The sequence below is a fragment of the Jaculus jaculus genome, chromosome 7 (assembly GCF_020740685.1).
Source record: "Jaculus jaculus isolate mJacJac1 chromosome 7, mJacJac1.mat.Y.cur, whole genome shotgun sequence".
Lineage (NCBI taxonomy): Eukaryota > Metazoa > Chordata > Mammalia > Rodentia > Dipodidae > Jaculus > Jaculus jaculus.
Window position 1 is genome coordinate 28,112,233 of NC_059108.1, and position 22,969 is coordinate 28,135,201.

The following is a 22,969-nucleotide window of genomic DNA, read 5'->3' on the forward strand; positions in this document are numbered from 1 at the left end:
TAGTCCCCTGTGGATGTGGCAATCAGTGAGCATAGAGTAGCCTTCCAAGGATAACTGGTTTGCCTTTCTCACATTCCACCTGTTATGCTGAAGCTGTTGTTAGCATCAGTGCACAAATCTTCTCTGGAAAATATTTCTTTAATTTGGGTAAAATGTGGGAAATGAAATTGTAAAGCTATAAGAATTTCCAAAATATATTACAAAACTGATTGTAAAATGGGAATCTCATTGAGCAATGTAAAAGAGTTCTTATAGCTCTAAAGCCAACAAATAGTATTATCAGCTATTTCAGTTTCATGTGGTCAGGTGCTGGTGTCTGTTATCTCTGAGCAGAGTGACATTTCTGTGAGAATGGCTAAGCATATTTTCTGAGTACTCTCTATTAATTTGTAGGGTTTCTTTTGTAAGGGTCTAGTCAAGTATATTTTTCTGTTTTTATTTTATTTTATCACTTAATCTTACTAAGTTTTAGTATGCCTTGTGTGCTAAATTTAAGTCATTTTCAGACACAGATACCAATAGTTTGTTCCTAAAGTCTGTGACTTGCATTTTCCTTTTCTTTTGGCATGTAGATTTTAACTTCGATGAAGTCTGATTTTTTTTTTTTTTGTTTTAAGATTAGTGCTTTTCTTTTCATTATATCAATGTTGTAGGTTTTTATTTTACTAAAGAGCTTATATATTTAAGTATAAACTTAGCTTAATCAGCTATTTCAAATGTTCTTTTGAGACAGGCCCTCTTCATGTATCACAGGGTGGTCAAACTCATGGGCCTCCTACTGTGGCCTCCCAAGAGCTTATGTGATGGGTGTAACCGTTATGTATGACTTAGAATAAAAAAAAAAATGAGCCATAGATACCCCTTGGTTCCACAGAATTATTTGATAATTTAATATTTTCTTAAAATATTTCAAATAATGAGGATGCTGCATCTCTTAAGATATTACTTTAATTTAATCTTCATCTTTAATAGGTGAGATTTTTATGTATGAATTTTTATTTTATTTTTTATTGACAACTTCCATAATAAACAATATCCCATGGTAATTGTTGCTCTCCCCCTACTTTCCCCTTTGAAACACCGCTTTCCATCATATCTCTTCCCCTTCTCAATAAGTCTCTCTTTTGTTTTATTTACTTACTTATGTACTTATGTATTTATGTATTTATGTATTTATTTTGTTTTTTTCAAGGTAGGGTATCAGTCTAGCTTAGGCTGACCTGGAATTCACTGTGTAGTCTCAGGGTGGCCTCGAACTCACGGTGATCCTCCTACGTCTGCCTCCTGAGTGCTGGGATTAAAGGTATATGCCACCATGCCCAGCACTCTCTTTTATTTTGATATCATCATCTTTTCCTCCAATTATGTTGGTCTTGTGTAGGTAGTGTCAGATACTATGAGGCCATGGATATCCAGACATTCTGTGTCTGGGGGAGCACGTTGCAAGGAATCCTACCCTTCCCTTGGCTCTTATATTCTTTCGGCTACCTCTTCAATAATGGACCCTTAGCCTTAAAAGGTATGATAGAAATATTTCAGTGCTGAGTACTCCTCTCTCACTTCTTCTCAGCACTATGGTGCCTTCTGATTCATCCCGAGGTTACTGCCATCTGAAAAGAGAAGGTTCTGTACCCAAAAGTGAGAGTAGCATTAATATATGGGTGTGAGCATTAAGATAAGTGCTTACTGGGCAGTTTGGTGTGCATAGTATATACATTTAGCCAGACGGCAGCAATCATTACACCCCTAGGGCTCATGATTACCCCTGTTGTCGTTTTTCAGTATCAGGGATGTATTCCCTCCCATGGAGCTGGCCTCCAGTCCAGTTAGATGGCAGTTGGTTTCCCTCATAACAGACATTGCACTACTGAACCCATTGACTCATTTTGCCTGGCTGGCCAAATATAAGGCTTGCTATGTCCATTGTTGGGTATCTTCACTGGTGATTTCTCTCTCTCCCATTGAAGTGCATGCAGCGTAGGTTTTTCCAGCTTTCTGTTAGCTGGCCTACATGGAGAAAGTTTGCAGCTCAGCTTCATCAGGATTTCCCAGTAACCTTGCAGCCCAAGTATGTGGAGTCTTCAACAATAGGGTCTTACCATCTATTCCTGGTGGGAAAAAAGGGCCTACATAATGGCCTGTAATGTTTTAGGGGCATCAGGGACCTCCCTGACCAAAAACTCACTGGAAAGTGTTCCATTCCTGGCACTGAAAATTTTCCAGTACCAATCTATAGCTCCTGTGTGTTCACTCCATTGTCCAAAACAGTAGGTTTCCGTATGATTTATATATATCCTTTTAGATTTTGATTAGCCTTCCTTCCACCTTTCCTTTCCTCAATCTCTTCCCCTGAGCTAACTTTTAAAAACAAATATAATACTTCCAAAATTATCAATTAAACTTATGAAATTTTTCATGTTTTTAGAGGCATTAAAATGTTTTTATTTCTAAAATTATACTAAATTAATCTAAATTTTATTTCTAAAATTATACTTGTAAACTTACATGTCAATTTATTTTTATTTTTATTTATTTATTTACTGGACAGAGAAAGAGGGAACGAAAGAGATTGAGAATGGGCGCGCCAGGGCCTCCAGACACTGCAAAGAACTCCAGATGCATGTACCCTCTTTTGCATCTGGCTAACATGGGTCCTGGGGAATCAAACCTGGGTCCTTTGTCCTTGCAGGCAAATGCCTTAACTTCTAAACCATTCTTCCAGCCCACATGTCAAATTTTTATTTCTAAGGCACAAATATCTAGCTGATTTTTGCCAATAATGTTTTATATCCATGTATAATCAAATTATTCTAGTCTTTTTTTAAATTTATGTTTTGAACTTAGGATTTATATATTTCTTTTGAAAACAGTTGTGTTTTCTTCTTTCTTGTTATTCCTTCTCTATTAATTTTATTTCATTTTCTAATTTTGTTACACTATGTGAATTAAAAATAAATATTCATTTTTTTCTCAGCTTGCTCTGATATCTCCAGCACCCCTTAGTGGGTTGAGGAGTTTCCCATGATTCCTGGTGTGCTGATAACTGTTGAAATGAAGTTTCTCTAAAGTTACTCCTGTATCTAATGGTTTGTTGTATGATCAATAGTCAATGGAAAACCAAACTCAGCTTTCAAGAAAAAAAAATTACCTGGCCTGGATGTGGTATCTTTTTTTATGTAATCCTTGTTAAAATTGGCTAAGCTTTTGTGGCACAGTTTGCTTCAAAAAGAGGATTTGGGCTGGAGGGATGGCTTAATGGTTAAGGCACTTGCTTGCCTTAACCCTGGTGCACACTCTCTCCTTCTTTCCTTTGTCAAATAAATAACTAAAAATAAAATATATTTTTAAAATTTTTATTTATTTATTTGAGAGTGACAGACACACAGAGAAAGAGGCAGACAGAGAGAAAAAGGGGGTGCTCTGGGGCCTGCAGCCACTGCAAGCGAACTCCAGAGTATGCGCCCCCTTGGGAATCTGGCTAATGTGGGTCCTGGGATTTGAGCCTTGAACTGGGGTCTTTAGGCTTCACAGGCAAGCGCTTAACGGCTAAGCCATCTCGCTAGCCCAAAAATAAAATAATCTTTAAAAGAGGATTTTTCCAGGATTTAATTTTTAGTTTCTTGATCTAGTATTAGTACAGAGCAATGAGTGGGGATCATTTTGTACGTTATTGTCACTTTTCTCTTTAATATTTGAAACAAGAAAATGATACATGTTTCAGTTTTCCTTCACTGTTAATTTTGGTATACTAGTTCAGTATCTTTTCTAAGTAATTCTACAGATCTTTTGTTTCTTTTTCATTACTTGTGGAAATTTTGCCCTTCATGAGTTATTTTTTCCCCAATTTTTATTAATATTTTCCATGATTATAAAAAAATAATCCCATGTTAAGACGCTCTTCCCCCCCCCCAGTTTCCCTTTTGAAATTCCATTCTTCATCAAATCCCCTCCCCATCTCAATCAGTCTCTCTTTTATTTTGATGTCATGATCTTTTCCTTCTCTTATGGTGGTCTTGTGTAGGTAGTGTCAGCACTGTGAGGTCGTGGATATCCATGAGCTATTTTTTTTTTTACCAAGTTATGAAATGTATTGATTTATTTTATATTTCATGTCTAGGACCACCATTCTGTTCCCTGATTCTTTAAATCTTCAAATTGTATAACTTAAAAAAATTAACATTTACTATTATTTATTATTAATAAGTTAACAAATATTAATAAATGTTATTTTTATTTTTTTGTATTTTAATATTTATATTTGATAATTTATTATTAATAATTAATTATTATTTACTCACTGACCATTAGTAAGGTCTAGCATTTGGATTTATCATTTTTTTTTGTATCCTCTACTTCATTGATTTGCACTCTGCTATTATTTCTTTCTTCTCATATTCCTAACAATAATTTTGCTTTTCTCCATTAACTTCTTAGGCTAGATACTTAGATTTCCCTGATTTTCAAAACTTTGCATGTTTTCTCATATAAGCATTTAAAGCTTTAGGTTTTCTTGCAAGAAATACTTATCTGCATCGTATCAGCTTCATATATTTCCATTATCAATCAATTTGAAACATCTTTAAAAGTTTCTATATGTTCTTATCTTTGAACATGACTTAAATTCAAGAATGTTACTTACTTTCCAAGGATTTGGATTTTTATAGCTATCTTACATCTATAGATTTCACAACTCAGTAACAGAACACACTCTGTAGGGTTTCCATCATTTAAAGGTATTAAGATGCATATCCTTGCATAGGGTACCTGTTGGTCAGCATCATTCATACATTTGTGTGTTCTGTAGATACCGTGTTCTGTAAATATGAAGATCAAGTTGATACATAACGTTTCTCCTCTTCCCTATCACATTTACTGATTGTTGTTCTAAGTTTTCAACATTGATTTTTACATTTAAAAATAAGTAAACTAGCCGGATGTGATGGAGCACGACTTTAATCCCAACACTCAGGAAGCAGGGGTAGGAGGATTACTGTGAGTTCAAGGCCAGCCTGAGACTACCTAGTGAATTCCAGGTCAGCCTGGGCTAGAGTGAGACCCTACCTCGAAAAATCAACAAAAAAAAAAAAAAGAGTAAACTAGGGGCTGGGGATATTCACTTAGTTGGGAGAGTATTTTCCTGGCATATGTGAAACTTTAGATTTGATCCCTATAATAAAAATAAGTGAATTATATATAATTTCCATATGCTGTAACTTATTACTAGTCATAATACATGCAAGAATAGAAAGCTTCTACCTCCAAAAGCTGTTCCCTTTTATTAAATAAATACAAAATTCTGAACAGATACTTCTTAATTTATATTTTTCATATAACAGGAACAAGGGTAAACTCTCATGATAAAATAATTTTTTAAGCCAAGAGTGGTGGCACAGACCTTTAATCCCAACACTCTGGAGACTGAGGTAGGAGGATAGCTGTGAGTTCAAGGCCAACCTGAGACTATATAGTAAATTCCAGGTCAGCCTGGAATAGAGGGAGACCCTACCTCAAAAATAAATAAAGGAAATAAAACAACTTTTTGAATGAATGTTTATACATCATGTAATTTTTTTTTTTACTTTTTAAATTTTTTTAATTTATTTAATTGAGAGCAACAGAGAGAGTGAGAGCAACACGGAGAGAGAGAGGGAATGGGCGTGCCAGGGCCTCCAGCCACTGCAAATGAACTCCAGATGTGTGCACCCCCTTGTGCATCTGGCTAACGTGAGTCCTGGGGAACTGAGCCTCGAACTGGGGTTTGTAAGCTTCACAGGCAAGCGCCTAACCGCTAAGCCATCTCTCCAGCCCATGTAAATTATTTTTTGTTATTAAATAATTTATTCACTTTATTGATCTTTATTAAGTGCTTCCAAATTCATGTGTTAAGACCATGCAGACTTGAACTGGCTCTTATTTCCATTACTATTTCATAAGGAGAAAGTGGGAGAGATCTGTGAACAAACTTACAGAATGTCCTCATGGAATACGATTGTGAGGACTGCAATAAATACTTTGGACACATTGCTACATACGGCTGTAAAGGGATTCAAACAGCAGCAAGGCTTTTCAGACCAGAGTCTTAGAACCTGTGACTATCTGGTCAGAACAGAGAACATGGGACTCTTTCACCAGATACCACTTAATAGCTAAAATAGCTAAAAGCTACTCAAAAGCCACCAGGACTCCATGACCACAGGAAATCCTGCCAGTCCAAGAACTGCAAAGACAAGCAGATGGGGTGTGGTTACTAAGTCCAGGAGTCAGGGCCTCCTGACAGGAGGTGAGCAATGAAGAAAAGAGAAAGACTTCTGAGAGCACATGAAGGGAGGTCCCTAGTCTATTTCTGCAGAACATGCCCAAGTTCCTCAACTATAGAAAGACCTGATCAAAAATGAGAAATTTCCCTGATCCAGGCCAGTGTGACTGTCGCTGTGCATCACTGATGTTCAAGTCAAAGGACTCCAGCAAGACAACAAGGTATGAATCAGTCAATAAATGCAATTTTAGTATTAAAACATCCATACTTATAACAGGTTCATGATGTTTCAAGACACACAATGATGTTGAAAAGAAACTTCTTTCTTTCCAAGATGTAGTCTTCACTCCAGAACCTCACTGGCTACATACCAAGGCCCAGACAAGAAGTGGGATTCAGTGAACTTGTTAACTTTGGGGAAAGAAAAAATGTAAACTACCAAAAACACTTTTGAAACACACAGATGAAAGAATTTACAAAACACATATTGAACTATTTGGAAAACTCACTCATTGGTTGCTTACTGAAGAGTTCACCACGCAAACTACTATTTTCCACAAGCATTGCGTAATTGCCTACCATTTTCCAGGCCAGGTAAGAGATGGAACATGTTAACTGCATGAAAAATAAAATCTGCTTAGCTGTTGGCCTATCTTTAACACTGGACCCTCGGCTCACTGGAATTGGGGGCTCTGCCTTGTGTCCCAGCCTTTATTTCAGAGCCTGACCAGCATAAAGTGGTCACTCCCCATTGCCGATCCCCGTATAAACTCTGCTGTCTGCTTCCTCACCTTTACCATCACCAGTCTTCAGGCTCCTTGTGCTTTTTGCCCATTAATATTCCCCTCTTTGCCACATTCTGCCAGTTCTTCCCCTTCTATATTGATAAATAATTGTGGCTTTAACCCCCAGCTAGTTCTTTCCATGGAAGTCCATTAAGCTCTATCACAGATAGTGGCAAATTCATACTACCCCACCACAAACTCACAAGCAAAATAAGCTTTTCAGCAATCCCTGAAAAAATGTTATAAAAATATGAAAATCATTTGAAATCAAAAATTACTCAGTTTCTTTATTTACAATGTAGGACATACCAAAATTCTCAGTCAGATTTCCAACTTTGCACTTCTGTTCACTGTACATCTCAGGGCGGTCTGTGGGCTCAAAGAACAAAGGAAGCATCTTTGCTCAAATATGGGTTCATCTCCCAGAGTTACACCTTATAACGTCTCTGTGCCAAGCAGACTTCACTACTCCTATCACTGGGGTACAGAGACAATATCCGTGCATGCAGTTTTATATCTTAAAAGCCCACCATTTGTCACTGAATGTTTCACAGGGGCCGTGTTCTTGACAACTCTTTCAGAAAAGAAAATGGATGGTTGCTTTTCACAAATAGGGGAGTGGAGTGGGAGGAAGGAGGTCAGAAGACACTGGCTGAGACCCTTGCAGGTCAGACCCGGTGTGGTCCAGCTTTGCTTTTAAATAAGCAGCAGGTCCCATGTCTTTGAAATCATTTAGAAGCAAGATGAAGAAGAGAATCTGTCATTGCATGGGGGACCCTGTGGGGTTTTCTTCTCTCAGTGCTGCGGCGCTGAGTGAGTGGTCCTGGGTGGTCTGGGCCTACTGCCTCCCTGCCCATGAGTCCAGTTTCTTTCTGTTTCCATAGAAGGGGAGAGTCAGACAAACTCAAAAGAGATGGCAACCTGTTCTTTTGGATACAGTGTGCTTTCTAAATGAGCATTCAGCCTTGGGAACTGCAGTGAACAGTACTTTGCCTTTGTGGAGGTCCTTTTTAAAAAGCCACACACAGAAGTACAACTGGGGACAAACTTAAGAATGCATGCATCTTGGCAATTTTGAGTAAATTTTAATGGCAAGGCAAGTCCCAGTATTAATTAGTGGTCCTAAAAAAAATTGAAACACTTAGCAAAAATGCTTCCATTGATTTAATTTTTAAAATGTGTCCATAATAAAATTCTTTATTAAAAGGAGAGGAAAGGGCCGGAGAGATGGCATAGCGGTTAAGCGCTTGCCTGTGAAGCCTAAGGACCCCGGTTCGAGGCTCTATTCCCCAGGACCCACGTTAGCCAGATGCACAAGGGGGCGCACACGTCTGTAGTTCATTTAAAGTGGCTGGAGGCTGTGGCACGCCCATTCTCTCTCTCTCTCTCTCTCTCTCTCTCTCTCTCTGTCTCTGTCTCTTTCTCTCTGTGTCTGTTGCTCTAAATAAATAAACAAAAGAAAATTTAAGGAGAGGAAAGGGGCTGGAGGGATGGCTAAGCAGTTAAGGCATTTGTCTGCAAAGCCAAAGGACCCAGGTTTGATTCCCCAGGACCTACATAAGCCAGATGTATAAGGGGCACATGCATCTGGACTTCGTTTTCAGTGGCTGGAGCCCTGGCACACCCATTCTCTCTCTCTCTCTCTCTCTCTCTCTCTCTCTCTCTCTCTCTCTCTCTCTCTCTCCCTGTCTTTCTCCCTCGTTCTCACTGTCAAATAAATAAATAAAAATAATTTTTACAAAAAGGAGAGGAAAGACCATGACTAGTTTACATGTGTAGGTTTGGCAGTACATGTAGCTATAGATGGATGTGTGCTTAAATATTTTTGTTTTCCACCTGCACAAGACCAGCATAATGGGAGGGGGTGAAATGATGGCATCAAACGACTAGTTGGAAAGAAGAAGGAATTCAGTGGAGGGGGAATTTGGGAAGGGGAAAAGGAAAGCGGTGGGAGAGGACTATGACGGTGATATATTGTCTATATATATGGAAGTTGCCAATAAAAGTTTTTAAAAAAAAAAAAACAAACTTTGTTTTCCATGAAGGCAACTAATTACTTTGGTGGTGCTTACACCTGCAAAGGGCACACACCATAGTTAAGAATGTACCTATAATTTAGGAATTGGTTTGAACTTCAGAGAGTGCTCCATGCAGACCTGGCAGTTACAAACTTACTTGGATAAATCACTCATACATTACTGCATTGCTCTTGTGGTATTGGGCAAAAATATTTGGCAAGCATTTCAAAGGAAATACTCCAGTCAAATGACGGCAGCTACAAAGAAAGATGCCAAGACTGAGCAAGTGCATACTTTACCATGAAAGAGGCTGATATTTTTTTAAACAGAACATTTAATAAAACAAATTGCAGTCATACCTTAATCTAATTAGAATAGTGGTAACTTAAGTACTTTGAGACTCAATGGAAAGGTCAGTTATCACAAGAAGTGTCTTTGGTTAATTGGTTACTTTTAGAAATCACCAATGTAAACATGTAGGGAAATCTCTAAAATAGAAGCAAAGAGGTTGTCAGTTCAGTTCAGTCATGATAAATATCCAGTTCTACTTTGGAATTCCTCCCTGGAAATATAAATTGATTTTCCTCCCAGCAAGAATGTTGCATGAGGCTGGATCTAGGAAAACCAGATTTATTATTATTGTTATTATTGTTGAATCTACCGCCTTCCCAGAGCCTGAAGCAGGTCAGAGTTTCCATTGTAAGTTGCTGTTTTCAAAAGACTACAACTTGGATATGAGAATCAACTTTGGCCTTCAATGTGGTAAGTAGCTTCTCAGCCTGGAACAGGTCTTTCCACTGCCTTTTAATAATATCAAAGACAAAAACAAGACTAACCATTTTTTGTGTTGAATTTTGAAATAAAAGTTATAGTGATATCAGCATCAGATTTTTATAAGCTCAAGAGTTGTTTTACTTTTTAATATCAACTTTTTTCTCTATTTTTTTATAGTTTGTGGAAAAAAGAATAAAATTAATCCCTACCAAGATGACTAGTTGATATATGATATAATTTATCCTCATCACAATTTGGACTTTTTTTTTCCAATCTATATGGTCATTTTTACATAGATATGTCCTGTGTTTACACCATACCTTTTAGAACTGAAAGTTTAATGTATTAAAAGTCGCAAAATAAGCTCTAAATTTATCAAACAACTCATTGATTATTTCAATGGGCTAATTCAATGCTATATAATTTTAAAATATTTTGTTTATTTATCTATTCATTTATTTGAGAGAGAGAGAGAGAGAGAATATGAATGCTTGCACCAGAGCCTCAAGCCACTGCAAACGAACTCCAGATGCATGCACTGCCTTGTGCATCTGCCTTTACGTAGGTACTCTCAGGAATTTAACCTGGGTCCTTTGGCTCTACAGGCAAGCACCTTAACCACTAAGCTCCTCTCCAGCCCCAAAATACAAATTAAAGTAGAAAGTTTATGTCAATTTTGAAACAAAATTGCTTTTATCTCTTTAATATACAAATATTTAACCTAAATTTGGGGTTGCTTTTTTTTGCAGCCAGTTTCATCATTGCTTATCGTTCTCAAAGGCAAGCAGACTTTTGAGGAATTAGAAATAGAGAGGGCATTTGGGTCTGGAAGCAAGAGTGCTATGGGGTACTTCCATTCCTGTTTCCCAGCTTCACCCTTGGGCTGCATTTCCATGGCCCTTGTTTGAGAGTACAACGTGTGTGTGTGTGGGGGGGGTATGTGTGGTATGCTTTATGTATGTATAGTGTATGCACGTGTATGTGTGGACGCATGTGCCCCATGTGCACAACTATGGAGTTCAGGGAAGAACAGCAGGTGTCCTTCTCTATTACTCTTCAGCATTGTTCCTTTGAGCAGAATCACTAACTGAATCCTGAGCTGCCAATTTTTAAAAATTTTTTTTTTAATTTAATTTATTAGTTTTCTTTTCAGTAAATACAGGCAGTTTGGTACCATTATTTAGGCTCATCTGTGATCTACCCCCTCCCATTAGACCCTCCTTGTTATTGAAAATGGGTCGTGCATTGTGGAGTTAGCCCCCAGTTATTAGTATGATAAATGTCTCTGAAAATCCTCTCAGGTGTGTCCTCCCTGTCTTTTATGTCTCCTCCGAGTCTCAGCTGTCTCCTCCGAGTCTCAGGTGTGTCCTCCCTGTCTCAGGTGTGTCCTTCCTGTCTCAGATATCTCCTCCTCTCAGCTTCAGGTGTGACCTCCTTGTCTCACGTGTCTCCTCCCTGTCACAGGTGGCTCCTGCCTATAATCAGCTGTCTTATCCCAGGCTCAGACATCTCTTCCCTGTCTCAGGTGGATCCCCCTGTCTCAAGTGTTTCCTCCCCATCTCCGGTGAGTCCTCAGTGTATCAGCTGTCTCCTCCATGTTACAGGCATCTCCTCCCCGTCTCGGGTGGCTCCTCCCTGTCTCAGGAATCTCCTCCCTACCTCTGGCATCTCCCCTCTGTCTCAGGTGTTTCCTCCCTGTCTCAGGTGTCTCCTCCATGTCTCAGGTGTCTCTTCCTTGTCTCAGATGAGTCTTCCTTGTCTCAGGTGTCTCCTCTCTCTCTCAGGTGAGTCCTTCCTGTCTTTGCTGTTTCTTCCCTGTCTCAGGTATGTTCTCCCTGCCTCAGGTGTCCCCTCTCTGTCTTAGGTGAGTGCTTGTCTCAGCTATCTCCTCCCTGTCTCAGGTATCTCCTCCCTGTCTCAGGTATCTCCTCCCTGTCTCAGGTATCTCCTCTCTGTCTCAGGCATCTCCTCCCTGTCTCAGGCATCTCCTCCCTGTCTCAGGTATCTCCTCCCTGTCTCAGGCATCTCCTCCCTGTCTCAGGTATCTCCTCCCTGTCTCAGGTATCTCCTCCCTGTCTCAGGCATCTCCTCCCTGTCTTGGGTATCTCTTCCCTGTCTCAGGTATCTCCTCCCTGTCTCAGGTATCTCCTCCCTGTCTTGGGTATCTCTTCCCTGTCTCAGGTATCTCCTCCCTGTCTCAGGTATCTCCTCCCTGTCTCAAGCATCTCCTCCCTGTCTTAGGTGAGTCCTTGTCTCAGCTATCTCCTTCCTGTCTCAGGTAGGCCCTCCCTGTCTCACATGTCTCTGATGTCTGCTTCCTGTCTCAGGTGTCTCCTCCCTTTCTCAGGTGCCTCCTCCCTTTCTCAGGTGCCTCCTCCCCTCCCTGTCTCAGTTGTCTCCTCCCTGCCTCAGGTGTGTCCTCCCTGTCTCAGGTGTTTCCTTCCTGCTGCAGGTGTATCCTCCCTGTCTCAGATGTCTCCTCCCTTTTTCATGTATCTCCTCCCTGTCTTGCTGATAGGTAATTACGAGAGTAGACATGGGCTGCAACCTCAAATCTTTTATCCTCACTCACTTAATGGTCTCATAAAGTCATATAGCTTGAAATTCCATCTATGCTCTAGTGATTCCCATGTTTAAAGCTACCATCTAAATCTTCCCCTTATACTCCTTCTCTTACTGTTTTCTTCTAGCATTTATTACTACTGGACAAGCTATAGATTTCCTTTTTTTTTAAAAAATCCTATTAGTGTCTTTTCTTTCCCAAGAGGATGTAGACACAAAATAGCCAGAAAATTTGAGTGTTATATGTATTGTTGTGTTCCTAGAACTGAGAACAGTGCCAAATGTTATAATATGCAACAAATGATTTTTGTGTAAATTGTTGCATTGTTTTCTAACTTTACAGTTTAAAGAAAAATTACTAAATTCCTTCTCTGTGGTAAGTACAGGGTGGAGACCTTTACTGCTTTGATACCATCCACACCTTCATTCCAAGATAACATTCCTTGAGTCATGGTTTAATTTTACACATGAGCTTTCTACTGAATGTGTACATCACAGCCCAGCAAGCTACTGTCCAGGGTCAAATTTGGCATGTTGCCTGGTTTTTCTGCCCTGAGAATTTAAAGCGTTTACATCTAAGTGGTTGGGAAGCAAACCAATACCATGGCACATTAAATAAAATTCACTTTTCAGTGCTCATAAATAAAGCTTTCTGGAGCACAGCACCCTTTTCTTTTTATGGTGACCTCTGCTATAAATGGCTTGTCAAAAGTCTGCAGTTGGTAGAGAGCTTGAGGAATTCCTTTACAGAAATATGTATCTTTGGAAGAAATCAGCATTGAATTATATGGGATTAATGTGTGCCCTAAAAGCCACTCATGAACTGCCCTAAGGAACTTGTTCTTAAATTCTGTCCAAAATTGTAGTATGTAGTTATCCACACCAATTGAATCTGTCTGTGTGCTTCTGACTGTTGACATCAACACTGATATAGGTATCCCTGAAAAGTTACCAACAACTTATTTTTTTCATAAAAATGATGCTATTCTTCTTTCCCGATGGCACATGCTTTACAGAGCACATTTAGTCGATTGCTGTGATAGCAGCCTACAGTGAAGACAGCTGCTCCACACAGTGCTGACCTCATGCCAACCTAGAGCCAAGCAGAGCATGCAGGGGCAGCATGGGCTGTGCTCACGTCAGGCGGTGCTCTCTGTTCTTCAACAGTCTTGCCCACTGAATTCACTATGCCCTTCTTGCACTGAGCAAAGGACATGCATGCTTCCCAAAGACACTCTATAGCGTATCATGGTAGCAAAGAGAGAAATTAATCGTGTCAATGGATGACCCCTGAGAAAAAGAAAGAAAAGGCACGTTGTCAAGGACAATACCGCTCCATCTGTTGACTAATGGGCAATTCTTGCTTTTTACTTCTAATGTTGAATAGCCGGCTCCATTTAATTCCCCCCTCTATTAAAATACTGAAATAAAGGAGAGGTTAGTCTGTCTCAAACCCTTACTCTGACCTAATCAAAGACATTGCTTAGGGAAAGTGTTAATAGTTTCATTTCACTTTATGCAGCGTTCTCTGATATGCTTATAAAGTATGGACAGTGTGCCTAATCAATAAGTTTATTGTCATTCAATAGCCATAAATTTCCTGGCTTGTTACCTTACATATGCTTTTGAAAACTGATAGTGTTAGGGCTGCAGGTCCTCAAAGATAGTACACAAGACCTCCAAAACTGTAAAACAAACAAAAAAGGCAGAACAAAAATGCATTCAAAATGAATATGTTTGCTTGCTATTTTATTTAACTGAGGGACAAGAAACATGGGATTTTCCTCTTGAGAGAGAGTGTTGCTGCTGACATTGATAAAGGGAAAATATAGTTAAACAAATGGAGCTGGAAAAATTGGTTATACATATGGAAAAAAATGAAAATAGATTTCCTACTTCTTACCATACACAGAAATGAAATCCAGATGGATTAAGAACTTAAATGTCAAAAGTAAACCTTTAAAAGTTTTAGAATAAAATACAAGGGAACAGCTTTATGACCTCAGGGTAGAGGAACATTTCTTCAATATGATACAAAAAGTGCCAATTTGATTATATTATTTTTTCCTTAAAAGACCCTATTCATCAAATGGCATCTTAAATAAGGCAAAGCAAATGCTACAAACAGGAGGGAGATATTTGCAGTACTTAAAAATAAGAAAGGATTAAAAGCAAAAATGTGCAAAGAAATCACTATAAAAGTTTACAAAGAAAGAAGAAAAAAGATAAAAATAAAAAATTAACATTAGAACAAGCTGTTCATAAAAGAGGAAATGTGAAAGGGTGACAAAATGGAAAGATACTCAGAGTCACAAATTTAAGAAATGCCAGTCAAGGTGAAATAAAAGACTATCCAAACCATATAAGTTGATGACTATTTAAACATCTGACAATATTAAATGTTGGTAATTACAAGGAGCAGTAAGTATTTCCCTATATCTCTAGTAAGAGAATAAGTTGTATAATCACATAGAAAACACTGGCATTATTCTTTGAGATTGCACAGCCACATGCTCTCTGAGCCAGCATTTCCATCTCTGGAACACCCTCCAGGAGGGCTCTTCAACATATACTACATGAATCCCCTTAAAGACACATTTCTTCTTCTTAAAATATTTTACTTATTTCTTTATTTATTTATTTGAGAGAGTGAGAGAGAGAAAGAGGTAGAGAGAGAGAGAGAGAGAATGGGCATGCCAGGGCCTCTAGCCACTGCAAATGAACTCCAGACACATGCGCCACCTTGTGCATCTGGCTTACATAGGTACTAGGGAAGTGAATCTAGGTCCTTAGATTTCATGGGCCTTTATCTGCTAAGCAATCCTTCTGACTCTAGAGACATATTGCTTAACTCTCCCAAACTGTAAATAACCCAGCATATATTCACGGAAAGATGGTAACTAAATTAAAATACAGAGCCTCAAAGAGATATCATGAGTGTTGTAAACAAAAGACAGCTCACAAATAAAATTTTGTAAGATCACACTGAGGGAACAACAAAATACTAGGAGAAACATTAAAAATAATGTCCAAGGTATGTAAATATAAAACGGTATTTACTTAGGTTAATGTGCAAACATATTGGGGAAAGCATGTAGGTAAATGAGGTTATTCAAAACCATTGATCACAGGAGTTTAATACATTATTTAATGACTGGATGAATGAAAATTAATAAATGTTAGAGGTTATGCATGAGCCCAGCATCACAGTATGATAGTATGTCAAAACTGTTGTTTGGGCCTGGAGAGATGGCTTAGCAGTTACGGCACTTGTCTGCAAAGTCTGAGGACCCAGGTTTGATTCTCCAGTATCCACTTAAAGCCAGATGCACAAGGTGTTGCTTGCATCTGGAGTTCATTTGCAGGGGCTAGACGCCCTGGTGGACCCATTCAATCTCTGTGTCTCTCCTCTTTCTCACTCTCTCTAAAATAAAAATAAAACATAAATTAAAAAAATCCTGCTGTTCATGATTATTACAGCAGTGGACCTTGGGATCCTAAGCACAGGAAACACTTGTCAGTCAGCAGAGTACTAGCTTTGTGTAGGTTTCTGAATATCTCTGCCAGGCCCACTGTGAGGTTTAACAGGTGCGTGTAATCTCAGAAGAAGCAGTGCAGTTTTGTGGGTCACATCATTACTATATGAGGCTAAACATGAAAGCGCTGGGAGAAGACCTTTCTCCCCTCTGGAATCTTTTCTTCCAGAAGAGAAGGGCCATCAATTTAAGACAATACCAGATTAGTTGAAAACATTTATTTGGGAATCAAACAGTCCAAACTATATGAAAATATTGAATGTGGCAAGGTAGCCCTTTTCCCTTACCTCCTTCCAACACTATCTATTTTTTTAATTTATTTTTTCATTTTTTCGAGGTAGGGTTTCACTCTAGCTCAGGCTAACCTGGAATTCACTATGTCACCTTAGCATGGCCTCAAACTCATGGTGATCCTCCTACCTCTGCCCACAAAGTGCTGGGATTAAAGGCATGCACCACCATTCCCAGCCCAACACTATTTATTTATTTTTACTTATTTACGTTGGCCCAGGAGATTAAACCCAGGGTTCAATGTATACAATACCACTTAGCTATAACCAGAGCTCCACTGATTTATATTAAAAAAATAATAGAGATCATCCTTATGTTTTCCCTTTCTAGCTATTCATCAGGCAACCTCTATGAAAATACTTTCAAGTTTGAACGTCCTCATTTGATTTTCAACTTAGGTCAGTTTGTTTTGTTTTCTTGTTGCTAAATTGCCAACTTTTAGGAATAGTAATTCATATTAAATGATAAACTTATCATAGGATATTCTGGGATGTTACCCATGGGTTTATCCATAAAAATTGTAAATTATGGACATTGATAGATGAGCCAGTCCACTCACCAACACTGAACAGAGACCTCCAGTGCACACCAGGGAATCCATCCTTCCTAAAGGAGTGCAGTGGCATTTTTTCATCACACTTTCCTGCATCGGCCCCAAAGTGTATAATGGATCGAAGTGAGTTTCTTCCCCTGACTCCCATACTCAAGCCTTGCACATGATCAAGGAAAGCTCACTAAATTGGTCTTTCATCCTCAGGAGAGGCAGTTATAAGTGGCTGTTGCAGTCAGGTTTGCATTGCTGGTAGAAATTACCCAACCAAGAGCAGCTTGTGGGAAAACAGAGGTTTATTTTTGCTTATAGGCTTGATGGGAAGCTCCATGATGGCAGAGGAAAATGATGGCATGATCAGAGGGTGGACGTCACACCCTGGGCCATGTCAGGTTGACAACAGGAACAAGAGAGTGTGTCTAACACTGACACGAGGAAACTGGCTATTACACCCATAAGCCCACCCCAAATAATGCACTGCCTCCCGAAGGTATTAGTTCTGATGTCTCCATCAACCTAGCATTCAGAACACTTAAGTTTACAGGGGACACTTGAATCAAACCATCACATTCTTCCCCTGGCCCCCATAAACTGATAACTATACATAACGCAAACTGCAGTGTATTCATCCAATGTTAAAAGTCCCCATAGTTTTTATCAATTCCAGTGATGTTCATACATCTTCATAGTCCAAGATCTTTTAAGTGAGCCATAACAACAAAAAATAATCTCAAAAAAAAACATAATGTCACAGAACAAACATTCACACTGCAAAAGATGGCATTGGGCATAGTAAAGAAATACTCAAGCAATACATGTATTAAAACAACCAGGGAAAATATGAAATTCTATAGTTCCAAGTCCAACAACTCTAGCCAGTGACATGTCTCTAATTCTAACCAACAATGAGTCTCTGGAGTTCCAATTCTGCACCTCCACCTAGGCTACTCACAGTCCTGGAAAACTTCATCCAGGTCCAGCAGCTTCCTTGGCAGCCATCTCATGGTCCTGGCATCTCTACTGGGTCTCCACAGCAACCTATGGTTTATCCTCATGGCCCCATGGGGTCTCCATGGAGGAATCCTGTAAACCTGTTTCACACTGCCCATAGCCATTTCCAAAACACAAGACCGTGTTGCAAACTCAATGTTCTTCTCTTTCCTACATTTCTTACACTCTACAATATTAGGTAGGAAGCCAATTTGTTAATGCAGGGGGGAATAAAACAGGCTGGGACACTCCTTGAGCACTCAGATCCCTTCAAATGAGTCTACATTCTTCCTGTTGCACCTGTGCAGGTCAGCTGGCCCAGTCTCAAAGGTTATAATCTCTCAATTGCACCTTAACAGGCAGCAATTCACCCAAAGATTTCATTATTTTTTTCTTTGCCATATCCCTCTGCTCATACCAGTTCATTTCTACCCCAAGCCACCTTGCAAAACTTCCCAGGACATAGGCACAACAGTAAGCTTCTCACACAAACTGCTAACCTAGTCCAAGCAAAGCTCTGTCTCACTCTCATAAACCAAACCTCACAGTCCATAGTTCTAACTGCATTCAGGTCTTTCAACTCTGACCAGAATAGTCCATCAAGCTGTACTTACAGTACTGCAAGGCATGTCTTAGACAAATGTTTCAGTTCCTTCCATATTACTCTTGAAAATCAGCTCCAAAAGGCCAAAGTCACACAATCATGTGTCTAGCAGCAATCTCACTCCTTGGTACCACTTTACTGTTGCAGTCAGGTTTGCATTGCTGGTAGAAATTATCCAACCAAGAGCAGCTTGTAGGGAAAAATAAGAGGTTTATTTTGGCTTGCAGGGGAAGCTCCATGATGGCAGGGGGAAACGATGGAATGAGAAGAGGGTGGACATCACCTCCTGGCCCATGTCTGGTCGACAACAGGAACAGGAGAATATGCCCAAACTGGCATGGGGAAACTGGCTATAATGCTCATAAGCCCACCCCCAACAATACACCGCCTCCAGAAGGCATTAGTTCTCAAATCACCATCAGCTAGGAACCTAGCATTCAGAACACCTAAGTTTATGAGGGACACCTGAATCAAACCACCTGCGTGGCATTGCTACCAACTAAACTTGTATTAGAGAAAAAGAGCCTTTTCCTTCCATGGGTAAGCCGATTCAAAAGCCAGGTAAAAAGTTGGTTTTCCATGCATGGTGTAGACTCATTAAAAACAAGCTGCTTTCTAGGTAGTGACCATGAAACTTATTGTCTGGATCAGGATACCCCTGAAACATCCAGGCACCTTTTAATTGTCAAGCTGGGGCAGGTAACAGCCCAAATGTGGGTTAACTGATCCTAATGTCATTCTAAGATAGTAACTGAGATTCTTTCCTCAGATTCTTTTCACCCCAGCTTAAGCTCTGAAGGAATCACATCTTATAGGTAACTTTTTTTGAACATGATATTTCTGTGTAATGAAAAGTAGCCAATATGCATAAATTAATATTGCTGTTAGTATTTGTGGTGGCTTAAATGTAATGTTGGCGATACTATTCTGGAAGGTTCTGGAACCTTTAGGAGGTGGAACTTTGTTGGAGGAAGTATGTCACTGGGGAAAGGCCTTTCCCTAGACGTAATGGACTCAGCCAAAATAAACACTTTCTCCATACCTTTCTTCAGGTTGGGTATTTTGTCTCAGCAATGGGAAAGTAACTGATCTATTGTTGTTGCTATGAGCTTGTAATGCCTAGGATCTAGCTCAGGAACTCACAAATGCTAGGCAAGAGGTGTACTACTATGCTACCTCCTCTATGCAAATGACCTCTAAGGCTGGAAAGAAACATACCTGAGGGTCAATGGTATTTGCTATTGCGGGCATTATGGGACACTTTACTTTTATTTCCATGTCTTTCAATTTACATACAACTCACAAGGAATAGTGTTATTACAAAGAAGAAAACCTTGCTTTTGTGTTTTATCTCACTCTCATATTTGTATACAGAAGTTTTCATATTCAAATTGTTTATAGGGAACAGCTAATGGAGTCATGTCAAGAATTTGTACATTCTTATAATGTCTCCAAAATGACTAGGCTTTTAAAAATATTATTTATTTGAAAGAGATTAAGAGAAAGAGGTGCAGAGAATGGGTGCATGCATTAGGACCTGTTGCCACTATAAATAAACTCCAGATACATGCATCACTTTGTTTATTTGGCTTTACATGGGATCAGCAGGCCTTGCCAGATAATGTCGTTAACCAGTGAGTCATCTCCCCAGCCCATGATGTGGGTTTAATACATCTCTGACAGGACCTTTTGCTATGTATGTATAAAAGCTGTGACTTCTGTGTGAACACCCCATGTCAGAACTTTATAGCATGATTACATTTTACAGGTATGTATCATGTGAAATCTATGGAGCATTCCTTTCCACTGGCATGAATATAAGTAGTAATACACTAAATTTCCCCAAAAAGATTAGTGATCACTGACTTCTGTTCATCTGAGCAACAGGTCTTATGGTAGCATGATTAGAAGTCTCAGATGCAATCACTTTCTTAACAGCCTTTATAGTACAGCCCTCCTGTCATCATGGGGTTAACATTCACTTTTGACCTTACAAAGAGGCTGAGTTGGCATGGGGCAGACGGTGAGATATGATGGAACTTTCTGGATCCTACAAGAAGATATTTTATCTGACCTTGAAATTGATACTTTTCATTGAAATGATTTGAAAATACTACTTTCCCTTGAGCGAAATCTAAAATGGGACAATGGCCGATGTGGTTTTCCTGTGTGTATTTTTACAGTGCACATCTGGAGACATGCACTGTGGTAGTTGTCTGCAAACAGGAATGCAGGAGAAGCCAGCCTAAACCTGAGCTCCCCATGTTTCTTCTCCAAATGGTTGAAGAAGATTATGTAAAGCCCCCATAGCAAGTCCTCCTCAAGGACTTAAAGACGAAAGTTACCTGGCCATGAAAGTCTTTGAAGTTTTGAATACGTGTCAAACATATTAACATCTTAAGTCAAATTTTCTCTGAATATTCTTTTTGAAAATTCCAGTCAGCTGTACTACAACTCTGCAAGAGACTCTGTTTTGTAAAAATTTAAACTGATGCTGGAAATTGAGCTAAAAATTCTAAAGTATTATTTTTTAATGACAATCTCTTTTGACTGTAATGACTAACCTTAAGAGAACTTCTACCTCTGCCTGCTGAGTGCTGCGATTAAAGGTGTGCACCACCACTCCTGGCTCTGGAAAATATATCTTGATGAACTATTATAATAAGTGAAGATCATAGAGCCCCAAGTGCAATTATTCCTTCCTTTACAACAATACCCTTTCCACACTCCTAGTTCTCTTGAAAGAACTATGGTTATGGACCATGAATCCTATGATGCATTCTGACTCCATGTTTTCCTTCCTCATGTATCCTTTCATGGGGAACACTTTAATGTGGACTGATCTAACCCAAAAATTAAACATGAAACAAAATAGAATTGAAATGAAAAAAAAAAGAGAGAACAGCTTTAGACAATCTCTATTGGTCTCAGCAGGCATCCCATGTCTTATTTCCCTGAAGGTAAAGATGAATCAGGGGTAGCCTTGCTCTCCATCTTTCCAGTTAACCCGGTTGTCTATACTGAGGACAGGGAAGGGCAAGGAGGAGCTTTCAGTGCTTCTTTCACTTCTCACTGAAGACCTAACACATCCTTAGTTCCAGACACTGAAGCCTCAATGTTTAACCTGCTATTATGACACATTTGGAATAAATAATGTATATACATCTTTGAGAAACAGAGGAGATAAAAGAGAGCACCCAGATATTAGAGAGATTCAAGGGACAAAATCTCCAGGAGAGGTGAAATCATTGTCTCTATTGAGAAGGACTTGCAAGTAATTTCACACCTAACTAGATTGGTAACAATGCACTATTGGAAAAAAGACATCAGCCTTATCCTTGACAGGCTTAAATTCCAGCCTCAGCCTTTATTGAGTAATTCACAACTGAACAAGTAGTCTGACACCCTTGTATTTATGTCTCTACTTTTTCTTTAATCTGTAAACTAAAGATGGAAAATAATAATAATGTCTTATTCTTTTTATCGGGGGTTGGTGTTATAAATAAGTGAAATCCTCTTTATTAAACATGTTGAACAAACATGCTAGAAGGAGGATGGACTTTTGTCAGAAAGAACTGGGTGGATACTCCAAAGGGACCACAATCAACTGTTCTGTTTCTCCAAACTTTGGTTTTTCTCAAGAAGCCTTTTAGTCTTTCTGTTTCTAAAAGTTGCTTTGTGGACTAAATGAGATGGTATATTCAGACACACAAAAATGAAACCCATTTGTCCTTCCTTCCTTTCCTTCCACCCTGTTCAGTCAGCTCTCCCCTGACGGCCCCTCTGGCACATCCGACATGCTTAATGCTTGTATTCTGAGGATCATATTTGTGAAAGTATTACAACTAGGAGACATACATAAGAAGTATGTCTATACTTCTTATATTATTTAACCTTACAACGAGGGAAAAAATTTTAAAGGCCACTTGATGTTAGAGACAGTGAACAGATAATAAGGTGTAATGTGATGGGACATGTACCCAATTGATGAAAATGAATGTAGGAGTTAGCCAGCCCATATTTTTAGTCATTTGTAAAAATAAATGACTCAATATTTTAAACATTGACAATATCAAAATGCAATAAATAAAATAAGAATAATTGTGGGAACTCATGAATATGACCTAGTTAGTTGACTACTTTGAGAGTTATAGTAATGTGAAATGAATGCATTCACATAAATAGCTAAAATAAATCAGATAGCTTCTTCCACACTCTTTCTTTTGGGAAGTTTTTTGTTGTTGTTGTTGTTTTTAAATTTTTTATTTATTTATTTGAGAGCGACAGACATAGAGAGAAAGACAGAGGGAGAGAGAGAATGGGCGCGCCAGGGCTTCCAGCCTCTGCAAACGAACTCCAGACGCATGCGCCCCCTTGTGCATCTGGCTAACGTGGGACCTGGAGAACCGAGCCTTGAACCGGGGTCCTTAGGCTTCACAGGCAAGCACTTAACTGCTAAGCCATCTCTCCAGCCCTCTTTTGGGAAGTTTTTATTGTCTTTCTTGCACTGTGGCCTCAGTGAAGATTTAGCCTCTTTACAAACAATTTACCAGTAATTTCTACCTTAGGGGTAACAATACTAATGATTGTAAATTATTTCAAT